We start from the raw sequence: 20,400 nt of genomic DNA, 5'->3' as shown, positions 1-20,400 counted from the left end.
ACACACCAAAGAAAAAATATTGAAAGCAGTTAGAGAGAAAAATCCAGTTACCTACAAAAGTAAGCCCATCAGGATTACAGCAGATTATTCAACACAAACTTTTAAAGCCAGAAGGGCATGGAGTGATATATTCCAAGTTCTGAAAGATAACAACTGTCAGCCAAGGTTACTTTATCCTGCAAAGTTATCCATTTAAATAGATGGAGAAATAAGGACATTCCATGACAAAAGCAGATTAAAGGAGTATTTGAAGACAAAACTAGCTCTACAGAAAATACTTGATAAAATCCTCCATGCTGAAGAAAAGGAAAAGCACACATATAAGCAACCAAGAAAAAACAAGCAATACTCAAATACTAGTTAAGAGAGCACAGGTAGAACCGGGACCACAAAAAATAAATAAATAAATAAATAAATAAATAAATAAATAAATAAATAAATAAAATGGCAAACATAAATACACACCTTTCAATAATATCTCTTAATATCAATGGCCTCAGTGCCCCAACGAAAAGACATAGGTTTGCAGACTGGGTTGAAAAGCAGGATCCTACAATTTGTTGTCTCCAAGAAACCTTTCTACCAAGGATAGACATTATCTTAGGGTGAAAGTTTGGAAGATGGTGTTTCAAACAAATGGGCCTAGAAAACAAGCACGGGTTGCTATCCTAATATCTGACAAGGTAGACTTTAGTCCAACGTTAGTCAAGAAAGATAAGGAAGGTCACTTTATATTGATTAAGGGCACACTCCAACAGGAGGACATTACAATCCTAAACATATATGCACCTAACCTGGGGGCTCCCATATTCATCAAACAAACACTATTAGAACTAAGGTCACAGATAACACCAAACACAGTGGTAGTGGGTGACTTTAACACCCCACTCTCATCAACTGGCAGGTCATCCCAGGAAAAAATAAACAGAGAGGCATCTGGACTAAATGAGGTCATAGAAGGAATGGACCTAACAGATATATACAGGACATTTCATCCAAAGGCTGCAGAATATACATTCTTTTCAGCAGCACATGGAACATTCTCTAAAATAGACCATATATTAGGACACAAAGCAAATCTTAACAAATTCAGGAAAATTGAAATAATTCCTTGCATTCTATCTGACCACAATGGAATTAAACTACAAATCAGTAGCAAGAAAGGCTATAGAGCATACACAAAATCATGGAAACTAAACAATACACTATTAAATGATGAATGTGTCAATGAAGAAATCAAGAAGGAAATCAAAAAATTCATAGAGTCAAATGATAATGAGAACACAACATATCCAAATCTCTGGGACACAATGAAGGCAGTTCTAAGAGGGAAATTTATAGCCTTAAGTGCCTATATTAAGAAATTAGAAAGGTCACAAGTAAACGACCTAAGGCTTCACCTTAAAGCCTTGGAATAAGAAGAACAAGGCAAACCAAAAATCAGTAGGCGGGAAGAAATAATAAAGATTAGGGCAGAAATTAATGAAATAGAAAAAAACAAACAAAAAAAATCCAAAGAATTAATGAAACAAAGAGTTGGTCCTCTGAAAGGATAAACAAGATTGATAAACCCTTAGCAAATCTGACCAAAAGAAAGAGAGAAGAGTCACAAATTAATAAAATCAGAGATAAACAAGGTAACATCACAACAGATTGCAGAGAACTTCAAAAAATCATAGGGACATACTATGAAAGCATATACTCCACAAAGTATGAAAATCTGAAAGAAATGGATGATTTCCTTGATTTATATGACCAACCTAAATTAAATCAAAATGAGATTAATCACTTAAATAGACCTATAACCAACATGGAGATCCGAACAGTTATCAATAATCTCCCAACTAAAAAAAGCCCAGGCCCAGATGGATTCACTGCTGAATTTTACCAGTTCTCCTAGGCATATATCCAAAGGACTCATCACATTTCCTTAGTAGTACGTGCTCAACCATGTTTATTGCCGCTCAATTTATAATAGCTGGGAAATGGAACCAGCCTAAATATCCCTTAACTGATGAGTGTATAATGAAGATGTGGCACATTTATACAATGGAGTTCTACTCAGCGGTAAAGAAAAATGAAGTTATGAAATTTTCAGAAAAATGGATGGACCTGGAAAGGATTATACTAAGTGAGGTAACCCAGGCCCAGAAAGCCAAGCACCACATGTTCTCTCTCATATGTGGATACTAGCTACAGATGATTGGGCTTCTGCGTGAGAATGAAAATATTTAGTAGCAGAGGCCAGTAAGTTAAAAAGGAGACATAAAGGGAAGAGAAAGGAAGGGAGGAGGATACTTAATAGGTTGATATTGTATATATGTAAGTACAATGATTGTGATGGGGAGGTAATATGGTGGAGAATGGAATTTCAAAGGGGAAAGTGTGGGGGGTGGGGATGGAGGGAATTACCATGGGATTTTTTTTTTTATAATCATGGAAAATGCAAATAAAAATTAATAAAATTAAACAAAAAAATTTAGGAAAAAAAATAACCCAGAATTCAAAAGGGTAGGAAAGCCAAGACAACGATTCTCCCTCGAGCCTCCAGAATGTGCCAACCATGTCATTACTTTGATTGTAGCCCAGTAAAACTGTTAGGACCTCCAGCTTCCAGCACGATGAGAGAAATGCATATTATTTTAAGTTTCAAGGTTGTGGCCATTGTGAAGAGCAGCCATAGACAATTCATTCATAGCCTCTGAAATGGCAGGGCTAACATTAGAACCCAGATGTGTCTGCCATGCTGGCTTGTGCAGACAGGTTCTCTGAACTTTTCTCCCAATATTCATCTATGAGCCACAGGAAGAGGGCAAGGAAACAGTGCCCTGTGCCCTTTGAGAGAGGACCACCTTCATGTTAAGACTCCACTGACAAGGAGTTACACAAAGGGATTTATGCATCATTTCAGCCCCAAATCCCAGCAGCAGCTCTGCTTCCTGTCTCTGAGATGAATGTAAATAAAAAGAGCAAAGATGGAGCTGGAGAGTTTGCTTAGTGGTTAAGGTGCTTGCCTGCAAAGCCAAAGGATCCAGGTTCAATTCTCCAGGACCCATGTAAGCCAGATGCAGAAGGTGGCACATGAGCCTGGAGTTTGTGACTAGAGGCCCCAGTACAACCATTTTCTCTCTCTCTCTCAAATAAACAAATAAAAATAAAAATGTTTATTAAAAAAAGAAAAAAAATTACAATGAACCACCAAGAACATTAAGAAGACATAAAAGAGTGAGGACTTCCTATCAAGACGGCATGCGCATAATTGCAGTGGAACTCCCAGGGAAGGAGAAGCAAGGCTAAGGGGTCATTGGATCTTTTAGAGGAGAACAATCTCTAATAGATCAGCAGTCAGAGGGTACAGAGGGGCAAAAAAGGCAAATGGTTGATTCCCACACTCTCAGGTAACCCACCCAATCCCAAACCCCCCAAGCAGCCATCCCAGGCTTAGGCTACTTCCACACTAACTGGAGTCAGGGGACCCAGGCCAGTAGTTCCACCTGTGCCACTGAGCACAGGAGCCCTGCATGCCTGTGATTCCTTAGACCCTCTCTGCTCTGCCCCACTCTGACTTCGGACCCTCTTGGCTTCGGTCCTCCCACTCCCAGAGACTTTGGACCCTCTTGGTTCCACCCTGCCCCTCCCTGCCCACATCGGACCCTTTCTGCTCCACTGTGCCCCACCCCTGCGTGGCTTCCAACCCTCTCTGCTCTGTCCTGCCCCTGGGTGACTTTGGACCCTCTCCACTTCACCCAGCCCTGTCTTTGTGTGACCTACTCCTGTGCAAATTTGGATCCACTCCACCCCATCACCATGAACCAGCACCACTTCCTCCACCCATCAGGATGGCAGTCCCATTCTCCCTGCCCCCACACTGTGATGGGGAAACCACAATGCAAAAGGAATAACATAAGAAATTAAATGCAAGTAAATCCAGCAAGGTTTCCCAGTGCTACTATGGATGTCTCTAATCAAAACATAGCAGAGACATTAGGATAAGATTCCCAAAATGAAGTTATGAGCAACGCAACCATGAACAAACTACTGGTAGAACTTGCAGAAAAGAACAAAGAACTGATAATCATGTGTATGCTGCCATCACTAGACTAGACTTAATAGATAAGAAAATATAAGGGGTCCAAATACAGTTAATGGATATGAAGGAGAATGAAAAAAAGAGGATCTAAAAAATCAGCTGGCTATACTAAATGAAGACATAAAGAAATGCAAGGATGAATTACAAGAAGCATCAAGAAAATAAGAAAATAATGAGAAAAGCGAACTTGACAGAGGGATGGAAAGAATACATAAAAAGTAGTAGAATATGCAAACCTAATTGAACAAGCCCAAAACTCTTTAGAAGCTCTTAAGAATAGAGTCAGCAATGTGGAGGATTGAAACTCAGATCTGGAAGAAAACAAAACAAAATAAAACAGAAGAAACAGTTCAAGAGATCAAAAGTTTCAATAAGTTCAAAATTTTCTGTGAACAGAACATGAGAGAATTGTGGGATACCCTTAAACATCATAGTATTCAGATCATGGGAATACCAGAAGGGGAAGAAATTCAGACTAAAGGCATGGAGAGCTTATTTAACAAAATTATCAAAGAAAACTAACCCACCTTCTCAAAATAAAGGCCAATCAAAATACAGCAAGCTAACAGTACTCCAAACAAATTGGACCAAAGGAGATACTCTCCAAAACATTAAGACTCTAAACATTGACATAAAAGGAAAAACAACACATTACATTTAAAAGTAAGCCCATCACAATTACTTCAGACTTCTTAATGGAAACCCTGAAAGTCAGAAGAGCCTGGAATGGAACACTGCAAATGCTAAGAACCTGTGGCTTCCAACTCAAAATACTCTACCCAGCAAAAGTACCCCTTATAATAGCTGTTGAAAGAATAAATTTTCATGAAAAATACTCAGACTTACAACTATGTGAACACAAAACCCAACCTAAAGAGAGTATTTCAGAAAATTCTCCATATAGAAGGATAAAATAATCAACCTCAAGTACCTACAAGAAGCAGATCACAATAACCAGAGAAGGCACAAAAAACTTCAAAGTCCATGAAAACACCAAACCATATAAACCAACATAAAATGGCAGGGATCAAAACAAACATCACAGGCATTGCCCTAAACATTAATTGCCTTAATTCACCCATCAAGAGACACAAACTAACAGGGTGGATCATTACATGGCTCAATCTGTTGTCTTCAAGAAACCCACCTCACCACAAAAGACAGATGCCTCCTCAAGGTAAAAGGGTGGAAAATGGTAATCTTAGCAAATGGGAATAAGAAACAAGCAGGAGTAGCCATACTAATTTCAGATAAAATAGACTTCAAACCAAGAATAATCAAAAAACATAAAGAAGGCCACTTCCTACTAATCAAAAGGATACCACCATCATCAATCTTTATGCACCAAACACAGGTGCACCACAATTCATAAAACAAAACCTACTCAACAATAAAACAGAAATAATCACCAACACCATCATAGTTGGGACTTCAATAACCATTATCATCAAAAGATAGATCATCCAAACAGAAACTCAACAGGGAAGTTAGAGAGCTCAATAAAATCATAGAACATTTAGACCTAATGGACATCTACAGAATATTCCATCCCAAATCCATGGTCTACACATTCTTCTCAGCAGTCCATGGAACCTTCTCTAAAATAGAACATATGCTGGGTCACAAAGACTGCCTCCATATATTTAGGAAGATTGACATAATCCCCTGCATGATATCAGGTCACAATGCTATATTGCTAGAAATTAACAATGAAACACCCACCAGGAATCCCGTTGGCTCCTGGAAACTGGACAGCACACTTGTAAATAATGAATGGGTAGTGCACGAAATACAAAATGAAATTGCAAAATTTCTATAAATGAATGACAATGAAAATACATCATACCAAAACTTATGGGACACAATGAAGGAGGCCTCAGGGCAATATTCTTAGCATAAATGACTTCATAACAAAGACAGGGAGATCACAAATCAATAACCTAACCAACCACCTAAAGGCATTGGAAAAGTCATGAATAATCCAACCCCAAAAGTTCCAGATGGAAAGAAAGAATTAAGGTCAGACCAGAAATTAATGAATTGGAAACTAAGAAAACAATTAAGAAAATTGATGAAACAAAGAGTTGGTTCTTTGAAAAATAAACAAGATTGACAACCCCTGGCCAATTTGATCAAGTGAAAAAAAGAGTTGCTTCAAATTAACAAAATTAGAAATGAAAATGAAAATGGAGAGATTACAACAGACATAAGTGAAAATGGGGGAAGGCTACGTACAAAGCTCTTAAAGCCCAAATAATACTTAATGGAGACTGAAGGAATTCCCATTGAGATCAGGGACAAGACAGGGGTGTCTGTTATCACCTTTGCTCTGCAATATAGTACTGGAAGTCCTAGCACAAGCAATAAGAGAGGAGAAAGAAATAAAAGTGATACAATTTGGAAAGGAAGAAGTTAAGTTAGCTCTATTTGCAGGCTACATCACTCTATACATAAGAGACCCAATAGCCTCCATCCCAAAACTCTTAAAGTTGATAAACTCCTTCAGCAAAGCAGCAGGATACAAATTCAATGCTCAAAAACCATTAGCCTTTCTATATGCAAATGACAAAAATACAGAGAAAGAAATAAGTGACATTGTCTCATTTTCAATAGCAACAACAACAACAACAAAAACCTTGGGATAACTTTAACAGAAGTGAAAGATCTATACAATGAAAACATAAAAACACTCAGAAAAGAAATTGAGGAGGACTTGAAAAAATGGAAAGCCCTCCCATGTTCCTGAATAGGCAGAATTGACATTGTGAAAATGGCAATCCTACCAAAGGCAATCTACAAATTTAATGCAATTCCAAAATCCCAATATCATTCTTCACAAAGATAGAAAAAAATGATCTCAAAATTCATATGGAAAAGAAGAAGGCCTCATATATCCAAGCATATCCTCAGCAAAATAAATACCTCTGGAGGCATAACCATACCTGATCTGAAGCTATATTACAAAGCTATAATAATAAAAACAACATGGTACTGGCTAAAAACAGGAGTATAGACCAATGGAATAGAATTTAGGACATGGTCTTTGGGTCAAGAAACTGCAGCTACTTGATATTTGACAAAGGCCCTAACAATATAGGGTGGAAAAAAAGACAGCATCCTCAACAATTGGTGCTGGACAAACTGAATAATCATATGCAGGAAATTGAAACTTGATCCACACATCTTGTCATGCACGACACTCAAGTTCAAATGGATCAAAGACCCCAATATAAGACCGGGAACTCAGCTACTACTGAAAGAAAATAAAGGAGGAGCATTCCATTATTTAGGAATGGGAAAAGACTTCCTGAACAAAACTCCAGTAGCACAGGATCTTAAACAATCACTCAACCAATGGGATCACATGAAGCTAAAAAGTTTCTTCTTAGACAAACAGATAATAAGCAGAGCCAATGGATTACCCACAGAATGGGAGAAAATATTTGCTGAATATCCAACTGACAGAGGCCTAATCTCTAGAATCTAAAAAAACTCAAAAACCTAAACAATACAAAGTCAAACAACCCACTCACAAAATGGGGCAAAGAGTTAGACAGGTAGTTCACAGAGGAAGAAATACAAATGACAAACACACATTTAGGAAAATGTTCATCATCCCTAATCATCAGGGAAATGCAAATTAAAACAACTATGAGATTCCACCTTACCCCAGTAAGGATAGCAAAACCTAAAAATCAAATGAAAATAAATGCTGGTGAGGACATGGAGAAATAGGAACCTTCATGCACTGTAGGTGGGAATATAAGATGGTAGAACCACTTTGGAAAGCAATATGGAGACTCCTAAAAAAGCTGAATACAGAGTTCCAAACAGACCCAGTTATTTCCTTACCAGCCATGTACCCTAAATGCTCCATGCCTCAGTTCAGTGAGATTTGCTCAACCATGTTTATAGCTGCTCAATTTGTAATAGCTAAGAGCTGGAATGAACCCAGATGTCCATCATTAGATGAATGGATAACAAAGATGTGGTATATCTACACTATGGAATTCTACATGGCAGTAAGGAAAAATGACACAATATAATTTGAAGAAAAATGGTCAAGTCTGGAACAGATCATTCTTAGTGACCTTGCCGTATAGTCTCACTCATCTGGAGTTCCTAAATTGTTTCTACCCAAGTTGCTGACACACCTAGAAAGCATCTTGAGGACTGGACAATGGGGATGGTGGAGAGGGAGGGAAGAGTAAGGAAGGGAGGGAATGAGGGGCACAAAAGTGGACCCAAATGGCAATGGTACCATAAAACTCTACATCCTAAAAGACAGACCAATGGTTGAACCTTCACCAGGCCCTTAGAGGGAACACCTGATTCACAAGGCCCTGAAGTGGATATGACGAAAACTGATCTTTATCTCCTCCTGTTTTGCCCTCTGTCTCTCTCTCTCCCTCTTCTCTCTCATCTCTCTATCTTTTATATCACTTATTTTTTTCTTCCTTCTCTTTTTGTGTCCTGACCTGTAACTCCCCGTACCAGCAAGTGGATATTATCCACAATGATCAGAGAGGCCTACAAGGTGTCCCAAAAGAGGACAGATTTCTATCAGAGCTCTTGATGACCCACCATCGATTAGTGGTAAGACCCTACTGCTGAAGACACCATATGTTGTTGGCAGGTAACATGGAGTGACATGGCTGGGAGCTGGAAGAGAGTCAGTCCCCAGATAGCATGTCTAGTGCCAGAAGGTTCTACATGAGTGACTTGGGGAAAATGACCAATATATGTCCAAGCATCACATGGTCTAACCTACTTAGCAGCAAACAACTTGATGTAATGCTCACACAAGTGCAATAGTGGTGCACAGCCATGGTGGGGAACCAACTGCTCTCAATTTGGCTAACAGATCTGCTCAGTGGAACAGAACCCATAGCTGGTGCTGGGAAACAAGTCTGAACCATATCCAAAAAATGAGCCTGCTATCCACTATCAAGCTCCCACCAATAGTGGGCTACAAGTGGGCCTATGCCTATTAAACTCTCTCTAAAAAATAATGGTTATCACATTAATTTGGTGCTAACTTTACTCTTCATCAAAGAATTTGCTTCTCTTTTTGAGATATATGCAGATCCTAAGGAGAGAACCACCCCATCCTACCTCGAAAGGGCCCCAGTAGAAACTAAGTATAACTGGGGAAACGTGCAAGAATGCTGTTTTCTTGGCCAACCAGGAACCAGTACAATGGCGAAGGAGTAGACAGAGAGAACAGTCAATCCCTACTAAACTAGATATATTGAGACACAGAGGCTCCCAAGATCTCAACACTGAAGCAGACCTAAAATGAACCCAACATGGCTCAGGGAAATTTGTGGAAGAGGGGACAGAAAGAATGTCAGAGCCACACATTGGGTCATGATACACAGAGACATTTCCTCCTTCTCAAAACTGATGGCTAACCCCACAATGCATGACACATATACCCCAACAAGTAGGGTCCCTTTGGAGAGGGGAGGGCAGGGAGGAGGCTATTAATGGTACAAACTTGACTGTATTCACTGTATACAAAAATAAAAGTAAATAAATAAATATGTCAGTGGGACATTTATGTAAAAAAAAAAAACACATAAGAGACCCTACTCAAATATCTAGAGATAAAAATTATATTTCCTATGATAAAACTACTATATGCAAATAGTTAATATATTTTATTGTTGACTAATCAATCAAAATAGATCATTAATAACAATCAATAAGAGAGGCTCACCTCAAAACTATCAAGACTGGGCTGAAGCAATGCCTCAGTGGTTAAAGTATTTGTAACACAAACATGATAGCCTGAGCTGGGATGCTCAGCACCCATGCAAATGCTCTGTGATCCCAGAATTTAGGAGGTGGAGATGTTTGGATTCCCCTGGGCAAGTTGGCTAGCCCACGTAGCCAAGCTGGAAACTCCACATTCACTGAGAGACTATATCTTAATAAATAAGGTAGAAAACTACTGAGGAAGAAATCCAGCACAACCTTTAACTTCCACATTCTTGCACACACACATGCAGTACACACATTTTGTTATGCATATACACGCATATATTGCATGCGTTCACATACTGACACATGTAGAACAATGAACCTTGGAAGGCTATCCAATTATTTTTACATGAACTGACCAGAAGTGGATGTGAGCAGATGAGCCCCAGCAGGATCATCATTGGCATGCCCTCCACAGGTTGTGGTTTGATATTACTTTTCAGATGTTTACTAGTAAAGGAAAATAGAGCTTACAAAATACAAGTGAACAAAAAAAAAAAAAAAAGAATTGACATCTTTTGTTTAAAATATAAAATTTTTATAGCCATTGAATGTTGAATACATTTATTTATTTCATTTTATTTGTTGACAGTGACTTAGGTATCATTCCTAGAATGCATTTTAACTTAGTTAAAATCTTTCTCCTCAGTAGTACTCACTCAATATTTACAACTTGCTACAGAACTCAGATTAGTTAAGCCAACTCTCCATGGACTCTGACACAGAGAAAAAAATAAACTTTCAGTTGATTATCTCAGGTACTTGTTTTTCACATTGTACTCAGTCTAAAATATATTTTTATGTGAGAAATAATAAAAATTTAGTTTGTATACTAACTCACAACACATTGCATCTGTGCATGTTCAAACACCTGCTTCCTCAAACTAAGAGTATGACAAACTTTAGCAGGAAAGAGATCCACAGGTTGTCAGCTCTGTATGACTAGACACATGAAGAAACCTTTTAGTGACATCATACTTTCAATTTAGGCCAGTGATGTTTTAATTTTTTTTATTAATTAAAAAATTTTTTTTTATCTATTTATTTGAGAGCAACAGACAGACAGAGAAAGAGGCAGATAGAAAGAGAGAATGGGTGTGCCAGGGCCTCCAGTCACTGCAAATGAACTCCAGACGCATGCGCCCCCTTGTGCATCTGGTTAATGTGGGTCTTGGGGAATGGAGCCTCAAACCGGGGTCCTTAGGCTTCACAGGCAAGGGCTTAACTACTAAACCATCTCTCCAGCCCTATCTTTTTTTTTTTTTTTAAGATTGGTCCTTACTCAATACAGCTTGGGCACACATATTACTAAAATAATATTAAGAAAAGTTTAAATCCAGAGGCTACAGAGAACTCAATACTAAATTGGACTACCAATAGGCCTTCCATGGCTCAGGGAACATTGTGAAAGAAGGGATGGAAAGACTGTAAAAGCCACAGAGTAGGAATATCCTGATAATGTCAGTTTCCTCCCTAACCCACAGTGACTGATTGAGGCCTTCATGACTCCACAGTGAATACCATAATCCCACTGAGGACAGTCCCCAGGGTAACAAAAGCAGAAGTAGGGGATAAAAGAGAGATGGTTTAGTGGTTAAGGTGCATGCTTGCAAAGCCTAAGTACCCACGTTCAATTCCCCAATACTCATATAAGCCAGATGCACAAGGTGATATGTATCTGGAGTTTGTTTATAGTGGCTGGATGCCTTGTTGTACCCATTCTCTTTCTCTACCTGCCACTTTCTCTTTCCCTCTCTCTCAAATAAATAAAAGAAGGAAAGAATAGGATAGAATATTTTACTGGGCAGGGTAAGCCATTTTCATAGGTCATCATTCAGAGCATTGGACAATACAGAGAGAAGTGTCTAATAGATGCAGTGATGAACCTAGAGCACTTCAATATCTGAGTGTTTTCCATGTTTCTTAAAATATCAATTATCTCATTGGATAACAAAGGACCATCAAAAGTCCGATCTTAGCCTAAATAATGTCTTTGTGACTTTAAAAGACCATTAATGTGCAATCAATTTGATTAAATCAGAGGATTTTTCATCTAGTCCTTTATTCACTATAATACATATGGTATTTCTAATTATATATGTGATATTGAAAACGATAAAATATAGTTCTATTCAATAAGGCACAATTTTGTGGTATGGGAAAGGAAATGATAGTTGGTGGTGGGGGGGGGGGGGGTGGAGTGCTTTTGTTCACTTTCCTCTTGACAGACACATGCTTTTCTTCAGTAATTGTTCTCCCTAGATGCTGACTCATTTCAGAGCCTTGTTTGACTCTCAGGCTTCTCTAGTTTAGGAAACAGCCTCGCTTATTTTTGGCATTTTCTTGTGACTGCCTTTTTCAGTGAGTGAATTCTATGACATGCTCTTTAAATACTTGAAGTAGAAACTTATTTTTTTGTCTCTATTTTATTAAACAGAAATCTAAAAGTCCACTAACACATTTTATTTATTTTCTTTGAACATATAAATTTGTACACAATATGCTCTCTTTATCTGTGATAGGTGAGCTCCAAGACCCCCAGTGGATGTTCTAAACCATAGACAATAATGAAAATGATATATACTAGGTTTTTATACATATATCTATGACTCAATTTAATGTGTAATTAGGCACAGTAAGGAATTAACTATAATAGCTAGCAATAAAACAGTAATATTAACAACACACACTAACTGAAGTTATGTGAATGTTATCTCTGTCTCAAAATGACTCAGTGTACTCTATTTTGCACCATGATTAAATAAGTATATCTGAAAACACTGAAAGCAAACTGTAGGTTAGGAAGACTATCATATTCAACAACTTCATTTGGTATTGGATTTTGTGAGCTTTTGATTTAGAAAAAAGGAAATGCATTGGCATGAGAGTAAGAGAAAATTCTCCCATTTCCCTATATTCCTTCTTATGGAATATTTATCTGCATTATTTTGTCCCACTCAACTTCTTCTGAAGGTTGTCCTTTCTCAGGCCAAAGGAATTTAAGTCTACATTATACTGCTATGCCAGAATACCAAGAATTGATAATCTTATAAATAAAATATTTTTTGGTTACAAAATCATCCCTATTCTTAAAGGTCCCTGGAACCTGTCACTAACTTACTTTCTCTGGAATCACAAACTACTTTTTTTTTTTTTGCCTTTATGCTCTCATTTCTCTCTTTTCCAGGGTGACTAACATTTTGGCATAGTGACAAACACTGCCATCTAGAAGTTTGTTGCACTGCATGTATAGCTATCCCTAGATGCATGTGGCCCAGGGAACCACAGGTTGGGCACACCTACAACATTCTTTTCCGCATTGCATGCATTTTATCATATCTCTCAAAATGGATAAGAAGCTCAGTTACTATTATTGATCATATTAAACAACTTGACTATGCCCATTATTATGAGCACATCTTTGTATTGACAAGACTCATAAATAGATTTTCATACAGAATGAAAGAACCAGTAAGAATTCCATAAAAGGAAAAAAGATGATTCTCTTTTCCATGCTGTATTCTCTTTGGGTTATCACACCAATTGTTCTGTCTTAAGCAAGAGTTTTACATTCTTCAAAGAAGTTCTATATTCTCTTGTTTAGTGAACCAATCAATCAATAAAAATCCTTGTGCCTAAGAAAGTAACAGTGATGGCTCCACCTTTTGCAAAAGTAATATAGCTAACACACTAGCAGACTTACATGCCCTCCATGCCAATATTTTTCTATCTATAAGACCAAAATAGCTCGAGGACTCCATAACTAATCACAGTGAAAATTCAACTTACCTGATTTTACTTTTTCTTTTCTTTTTGTTTTTACTACTTCTGCACAATCTAATTGTCTTGATGTTTAAATATACCAAACAATTGATCAAAATCCTATTTTAGGGCTGGAGAGATGGCTCAGTGACTAAGATATTTACCTACAAAGCCTAATGACATGGGTTAAATTCCCCAGTGCCCATGTAAATCAGATGCACAAAGTGGTGCATGCATATTGAGTTTGTTTGCAACAGCTACAGCCCTGGCATGCCCATTCTCATTTTCTCTCTACTCTCTCTTTCTCTCTTCTTGCAAGCAAATAATCTTTTTAAAAAAAATACTATTTTGCCAGGCATGGTAGGACATGCCTTAAATCCCAGAACTTGGGAGGTAGAGGTAGGAGGAGCACCATGAGTTTGAGGCCAACCTGAGACTACATAGTGAATTTCATGTCAGCCTGGACCAGAGTGAAACTCTACCTTGAATAACAAACATACAAACAAACAAACAAACAAACAAACAATACTATCATAGAAATGTTGGATTTAAAATATGTAAAACTGATGTTTTATGAAATATAGTTTAATTATCTCTTTATATTTTTAGTATTATGGAACTAATACTTTTAGTTTTTTACATTTTACTATCACATCTTCCAGTATGTTTAATGTTTTTCAGACAAGGTCTTATGTATCTTAGCCTGGCCCTGATTAATATGTATCCAAGTATGAATTTGAACTTCTAACATTCCTGCCTCTAACGTCCCTGTACTGGGATTACAAGGGTGTGACACCATGCCTGTAATAGTTGACTTATCTGGATAGGTCAAATTAGATTTGGAAGTATTCAGTGACTTTCTTGTTCATAAATCTAGGAATAAAAGCAATACAATATTCAATCCCAACTTATGGGATAATATATAAAAAATAACTGAAATGAACTCAATCACAAAGGAGAGCTGGTAGTCATACAGGTCAGCCAGGCCCTTTCCTAATCTTCTGTCAGCCCCTTGTCATATTCATGTTCATTAACACTTATATCAGAGGGCAGAAAGAGCTGACATTTCAATCTGTCAACCTTGCTGCTCATTAGCAACTCATGTGAAGGGCAGTAAGTGGGAAGATCAAAGGCTAAATGGAGGTCACAAGTCTTATGTGGCTCTCACTTATCTCCCCTGTATTATTAGCACAAATAATGGAGAGAGAGCTGCATTAAGGAATTTAAAGACTGATGGAAAGAATGCATGATGAAAATCTGATGAAGAGTTGGGAACCTAGATGTGGGTAATTCTATCTGGGAGTGATGGGAGCTACAGGCACACAAGAGTTCACATGACTAGGCAGTGTTGCACACAGATGAGCATGATTAATGGTCTTTGTGTGGTTGAGGAAAAAGATGTACAAGTATATGACATTTAAAGCCCACATTAAATGGTGAGGTACTAAAAGAGAACAGAGAGAGTGGCTTTAAGATGTGTTTAAGTCATCTGCGAGTAGTGCATGTGTATCTGTAAATGGAATATATTTGAAGAAAGTAAGAATATTTATAGTAGAATTTATAAGAGAATGTTGTTGTATTATTTTTGCTTTTTGCTCAATCTTATAAAGTATAACTCCTAAAGGTCCAGTGCATTGTATGTAAATTTAACTTCAGATTTACTTTTCCCTTGATATATTATACATCTTTCATCAGATATTATTTGATCATTTTGATCTTTTCTAAAACCATAAGGCACTCCAATGATCATTGTAAGTAGGTCCCAAGAAAAGACTGAGTAAACAGTAATAAGATATGTAAAGATGAGAAATTATCCTATTTTAATAAAAGTATCATACGTTGCTACTGTCAGGGTTTATATGTATAACACAGGCAGTTTATTTTCCCCCCTTTCTATATCAAAATTGTAAGACAGCTTACAATTTTGTATTACAATTTCAATTTTTATTACTTGGATACCACTTTTTTATGGTGTGTGTATGTGTGGTGTGTGTATGAATTTTATATGTGTATGTGTTCATGTGTATGTAGATGCACATGTATACATGTGCATTTGGAAAACAGAGGACAACCATAGGTGTTATCCTCAGGAATGATGCCCACCTCTTTTTGAGACAGGGCCTCTCACTGACCTGGCATTTACCAATTAGGCTAGACTGGCTAGCCATTCAGCCCTGGAGATCTTCCTATGTTTATTTCCCCAGCACTGGGATTATGGGAACAAAGTATCACATCTGGCATTTTGTTTGTTCTGTGGACAAAGAAATCCAAAGTTAAATTTAGATACAGTGCACTGGATTGAACTCAGGTTCTCATGTTTGCAAGAAATGCACTTTACCTACTGAGCTCTCACCAGGACCTTGGAGATAATCTTTAAAGAAAAATGCCAATCAATCCATCAATTAATGTTTTCATATTTCCTTTTAACAAATTCCTACTATACTCTATTATACCAGAGAACAATCTTCTAGATATTCAAATATTGCTGTGAACATTTTAATACACATTATAGCTACTTATTTAACTTTATAGCATGACTTTTAGGAAGGTGTCATTCACTGCTCCATTTCCATATTTTATTTTATCCCTAATAATGTTGGAGGCAGATGCAATCTTGTTTTCTGCCCTAGCAGACTCACAGTATAGTTAGGGGAATCATAAAAAGTTATGCAAAGACATTAGAGGAGCTAGGAGCTATGCAGCCTCAGAGGTGGAACAGAATTTCTAGGATAAGTCAGAGAACTTAAGCTTGGTATGGACCTTGAAGTATAGTTGGGACTTGAACTTGGATATAAGTAGTTTTCTCCTAAGCAGCTTGTGTTTGAAGACAGTGTCTCACTACATAGTCAGGCTGGCCATAAAGTCACAGGTCCTCCTTTGCCTGCCTCCCTAGTGCTGAGATTATAGATGTGTGCCACCATGCTTTCTTGAAGATCAAGTTTTTTTAGTTATTTGCATTTGTGTGTGGGTGTGTAAGTGTGCATATGTGGGTGTGTCAATGCATCCTGCCACTGCAAATCAATGTCAGATGCTTGTGCTACTGTTTATGTCGAGCTTCCATAGGTGGCTTGGAAAGTGAACCCAGGCTGGCAGGCTTTGCAAGCAAGCATCTCTAACCAATAAAGAATCTTCCTAGCATTTGATCAATTTTTTAAGGCAGCTTATATTTAGTACTTCTTTAGATTTTTAAAAACATTTTATTAGTAACTTCCATACATATAGACAATATACCATGGTGATAGTCCCCCCTTTCCTCCTCCCAAATATCACCTCCACTAAATCCCTTCTTCTTTCCAACTAGTCTCTCTTTTATTTTTTTCATTATGAATTTTACTGTGTGAACCCATCAGGTGCTGGTCATATTCCCATGAGGTTATACTCTTACATCCTCTTGTCCTTGCCCCCCAGCCATCAGTGGAGTTATTGGTGTTCACTGTAGGGGTAGAGTCATGGAAGCATCAATCAGCTTCTCTGTATATGGGGTTGGGACAATGCCTCAAGATATTTCTTTCTGTGGATAGTTTTTGAACTTAAACCAATCTCCGTGGGTGGCAACAGACATTTGTTTAATAACTCAGCTTCTGGAGTCCATCTGGGAGATAAATGATCTCTATTTTCTCCATCCTGTAAAATCTCCCCTTTATCCTCATGCAGCATTTATTATTACCTATTATTCTAATAGGTTCCTCCTTTTTTTAAAAATAATTGTTCTTTCTTTGTATCCCTTACCAGCACTGAGGCTAGAGTAATGTTTTAAAAATTTTGCCCAAGCCTTTCCAAGATTGGCTATTACTTTCAGAGTCCAAATGAAAAAGGACCAAAATGTTCACTTGATACCTACCCATGACCTTTACTAACTCTACTGCAAGCACATGAGATACCATGCTGCTCCTGAAACATACCAGAACATGTTCCTAGAATATGTATCATCCCTTTCGGGTCTTTTCATAGGATCCTGAACCAGACAGCCACAGGATTAACTCTTTCCCCTCCTTTATTGGCTTTGTTTTAAACATCACCTTCCTGGTGAGGATCACCCAACCACCATATTTAAGATTGTAATGGCTTCTGCTCAAGCTTATCCTGCTCTATTCTTTTTTGTTCATAAAATAGTTGCCTTTTAATAAATTGTATAATTTATTAATTTGTTTTGACCATTGTGTTTTGAGTTTTGAGAGAAATGGAACCTCTTTTTGGCTCTGGGTGGGCTTAGCTTATGGATTAAGTCCTGGATACTTAACTGTCACTAAAACTCTCCAAGCCAGTGGCTCTCAAGTTTTTCTTGAGAACTGTCCTGCAAAGAATGATGAGTGAAGACATAACAGAATGGCAAGTTAAGCAAAAGTTTATTAGAAAAGAAAGTGAAAGTGAAACAGATGACTTATTGAGTTGAGAGGGCTCCCAAACAAGTAGCCTCATAACTTGTGGTTGTAAATTAGGCATCAAGTTAAGGTGAACTGGACTTGGTTACTTTGAATATATGTTTTCTTTGTTTTTGTGTTTTGAGGTGTGGTCTCACTCTGGCTCAGGCTGACCTGGAATTCACTATGTAGTCTCAGGGTGGCCTTGAACTCATGGTGATCCTCCTACCTTCCAAGTTCTGGGACTAAAGATGTGCATAACCAGGCCTGGATTTGAATGAGGAGGGGGTGATCTCCTGATAAGTTGATAGGTCACCTAAAGGATTGGTTAATTTTTATGTGTGCTCCATTTGGGCTCCTGATGAGTTAACATGAGCCAGGGCTCTTTGGAATGAGGAATGTAGAGAAGTAGACAATTGTGTGTCTTAAAAACTTCTTGGAGATTTCAATAATGATTCAATAACTGGGTGAAGCAGGAAAAATATCTCAGTTGAGGAGATAGCTTAATCAGTAAAGTTCTTGCTTTGTAAGCATGAGGACCCGAGTCCAATCCCCAGACTCCATGTTTAGAAAACCAAATGTGGGCTGGAGAGCAGTTAACTTACCATGGTGTGCCCATTCTCTCTCTTTCATAAATAACTAACTAAATAAATGTAAAAAAATTCCACATGTGGTGATATGCAGTTGAAATTATAGAAGTGGAAATGGAGGGATAGGCAGATTCCTGAAGTCTCAGGGTAGCAAGAGACCCTGTCTCAAAAAGTGGTGCACAGGCACCAGTGGCTGCATAGGGCTGTTGGACAAGATGGCAGCCTCCACAGGAGTTCAAGTTCCTAGAAATTTTCACTTGTTGGAAGAACTAGAAGAAGGACACAAAGGAGCTGGGGCCTGGAAGATGAAGAAGCTAGTACCCTTACAAAGTGGACAGGCATGATTATTGGACCACCAAGGACAGACTCTGGAAACAGAATATATATAGCCTGAAAGTAGAATGTGGACCTAAATATCACAAAGCTCCTCCATCAGTTAGATTTGTAACAAAATTAATATGAATAGAATAAATAATTCCAGTGTAATGGTGGGTGCACAGAGCATACCAGTGTTAGCAAAACAGCAAAATTCATATGGCATTAAATTTTTACTTCAAGAGCTAAGATGTCTAATGATGTACAAAGAAAATATGAAGCTTCCACAGCCACCAGAAGAACATACATACAATAATTAATTTTAGTGGATCTCAAACTTGTCTTAAATCAACAACATTCTACTCATGTTAATGTCTTGATTAAATATCACAATGCAAAAATACTCACAAATTAAGTAAAAGAATGCTAGCTAGTAAACACGACCTTGACATTTGTAAGAATGTATTTAATATATGTATACCCATTCTGTTTTCGCATAACAGGAGGGAAAATGCAGCACAATTTTTCTTTCTCTTGTTAAGGCACTGTCATTTAAACATCAACTTGGCATACTCAAAATAGTGAATTCAGGTTTACAAGATGAAAGAAAGCATTGCAAGAGGTGTGAGATAGCAATGGAATCCTGTGTGTTTCTAAAAAGGAAAATATCAAAAAGGAAAAACAAGTGGCAGCCTTATCCATCTTGTTTAGAGAGCTGCAGTTGAAACTGCTTAAGGTAGCAGGCACAATGCATATTGTCACAAGCTGTGCTAATTTTTGAAGCTGTGTGGGTGCTGACTACTAGTAGTATCAAAAATAAGTTCAGGATTGTTTTGATTCCTTTACTTAATAAAAAGATTTTGCAGGGGTGAACTGATGCATTTCTATCAAAAAATTTTCTTGTTTGGTACATGTGACAGACATGATAAATATTTGTTTACAGTCTTTGTTTAATAAACCATACATTTACGTTTTAAGTGAAGTCAATGAAAAGGAACTAGGTGTATGGATATGTGATTTTGAGATTATAGTTCATTTTAAAATGTAAGCAAAATGTGGAATGTGAAAAAAGAATGATGCACAGCATCTAAGGACCAACAAGAAACATTTTCCTCTGACACCTCCCCACACACAATTAATTGTTTTTATTGTTTTGACAGTAACTCACACACAGAAAGTGTCATAAATATGTGCCAAATGAACATGAACATCTAAAGTAACTAACATGCTTAAGGCCATGTGAAGTATAACTACCAATTATTTGATTTGAAATAAGAGGCCTATCTTAAGCTAAAATAAAATTCAATGATCAATTTCAACACATATGATATAGTAGTTTATAATAACTTTTAAAAAGGTGATATATAGAGATAGACATCCAAGTGAAAATATTATATAAAATTTAGTTGTATCTAGATTACCTTAAAACACAAGTGATTTGCATCTTAATTAATTATGTACTATAGTTTGCATGTTTTCTTCTCTTAATATTTGTGTTTTCCACATCAACAGACTA

The 20,400-nt window shown here is 37.4% G+C and overlaps 1 pseudogene; it reads left to right on the top strand.

Moving 5' to 3' along the window:
* The first annotated feature begins 18,784 nt into the window (after positions 1-18,784).
* On the top strand, positions 18,785-19,204 carry LOC101606381 (annotated as a pseudogene).
* Positions 19,205-20,400: the final 1,196 nt, after the last annotated feature.

This window comes from Jaculus jaculus, chromosome 7 (assembly GCF_020740685.1).
Source record: "Jaculus jaculus isolate mJacJac1 chromosome 7, mJacJac1.mat.Y.cur, whole genome shotgun sequence".
NCBI lineage: Eukaryota > Metazoa > Chordata > Mammalia > Rodentia > Dipodidae > Jaculus > Jaculus jaculus.
This window is presented reverse-complemented; position numbering and strand designations above follow the sequence as displayed.